General features: G+C 62.1%; 1 pseudogene; it reads left to right on the top strand.

The window, feature by feature from the left end:
- Positions 1 to 6: 6 nt before the first annotated feature.
- LOC106147917 lies at positions 7 to 1,054 on the top strand (annotated as a pseudogene).
- The last annotated feature ends 882 nt before the right edge of the window (positions 1,055 to 1,936 follow it).

The raw sequence follows: 1,936 nt of genomic DNA on the forward strand, positions 1-1,936 counted from the left end.
GCGCGCGGCTCCCGCGAGCACCCGAGCGCGGACATGCGGCGCCCCGACGCCAAGGTGGTGCTGCTGGGCGGCGCGAGCGTGGGCAAGACCTCGCTGCTGCGGCGCTACACGGAGCGGCGCTTCCCCGACTCGGTCAGCACGGTGGGCGGCGCCTTCTACCTGAAGCCCTGGCGCGCGCTGCACCTGTCCGTGTGGGACACCGCAGGTGAGGCCGGCGCCTTCGCGGGGAACCGTTCGTGTGTCCGGGCGCCGCCCGTTGAACCCAGGGCCTGCACACCGAGCTACGTGCCCGTCCTTTCCTCTTTTCTTTTTTTTAACTGTTTATTTGGAGTCAGAATTCCCCACGTCTCTAAATTGCTCAGGCTGGGCTGAACTTGCCATCCTCCTGCCTCAGCCTCCCTGCCTCACCATGCCCGGCTGCCTTTCCAGTTTGGAAGGAGCCCGGGAACTCGAGCTCCTCGCACGTTCACGGTGGCCCTCAGGGTGTGCGGTGCTGGGAAGAGAAGCCTGTTTTTCCAAGAGAGGAAACTGAGGTGCAGAGCTGGATGAGCCGCAGAGCCGGAGCCTGCCGACCTCGACACACCTCAGCTTGTTCGTCCTGTGCTCGCTGCGGCCCGCGCCGTGTCCTGCGGCCGGGTTTCGGGACAGGTTTCCAAGCTGGGTGGGGGGCTATTTTGAGACCGCGTGGTGTCTGTGTCCGTGCTCACGGGTAACCTTCGGCCGAGCTCTGCAGCGTGCGGGTGCTGGGGGCGCCGTGAGGGGCAAGTGTTTCCCCTGGAGGGGGCGGTGCCGCACGTGAGCGGACACCAGGCCCGCAAGCCGCTCTTCCGGGAGCCCGAGCCCCGAGCCCGAGCCCCGGCTCCTGCTGTCACACCCTGACGGCCTGGGGGACCTGTCTGGCGTCTGCGCTGCTGTCCTGGGTGCCCGGTCTACTCAATGCGCCGGGTCAGAGCTGTTCCGCCTTTAAAGCCGAGCTGATGAGTAGTCAGGGCGCCTGCCGGCTCTCTCTGGGTGTTTCTGTTATGCTGGTTGTGAATGTGGGGACTGACCTATTTCCAGTGTTTTCTTTTTTCTTTCGTTTGGAGACAGGGTCTCACTAGGTAGCCGGGCTGGCCTTGAACTCACAGGATTGTCCTGCCTCAGCCTCCCATAGTGCTGGGGTCACTGGTGTGCACTAGCTCCTAGTGCCTCCTGCTGCCTGGCTGGGATTCCTTGCTGCCCTTGGTTCCCCGGGGACAGCTCAGGGCTGGTGCTGGAGACCCACGCTGGGCAGGAGCTTACCCGCGGGGCTGGAGCCCGCGCCCTTGTGGCCTGGGGCTCGGCGTGCCTGCCGCCCCCTCCCCCGTGCTGGGACGTCACAGCAGCGTCCCTAACACTGCCCATGTGGTGGCCTCAGCGAGGCTGGGGACTCATTTCCTGGCTGGTTTGGTGGACACCTTCCGGTCCCTGGAACCACAGTGTGGGCTCGGGCCGGGCCACTCCCACTCTCCTGCCGTCCTGGGGTGCGCTCCGACCGCCAAGGTCACCTCTGCCCCTGCCTCTGGGGACTGCGGGGGACCAGGCAGTTGGAGGGGAAAGAGGCAGGAATAGGGACCTTTCCAGGTCTCCAGGCTGGGACTTCGGAAGTGTAAACTTCCCTTTTTTTTTTTTTTTTTTTTTTGGTCTCACTCTGCAGTTCAGGCTGGCCTTGAGCTTACTTTGTACCCCAGGCTGGCCTTGAGCTCACAATGATCCTCCTGCCTCAGCCTCCTGAGTGCTGGGATTACAGGCGTGTGCCACCACACCCTGCCAACAAACAGTCCTTTTTAATTAGGGTGAAACAAAAAATGTTTTGTCAGAAAAAATTGTTATGATGGTCCAGCAGCTTTCTAAGTTGTGCAGATCCTAGTTGACAAAGACTTTGGGGCCAGTTAAATTTTTTTTTCCCAGTACCGGG

Source organism: Chinchilla lanigera, unplaced genomic scaffold, assembly GCF_000276665.1.
Source record: "Chinchilla lanigera isolate Chin_1 unplaced genomic scaffold, ChiLan1.0 scaffold00012, whole genome shotgun sequence".
NCBI lineage: Eukaryota > Metazoa > Chordata > Mammalia > Rodentia > Chinchillidae > Chinchilla > Chinchilla lanigera.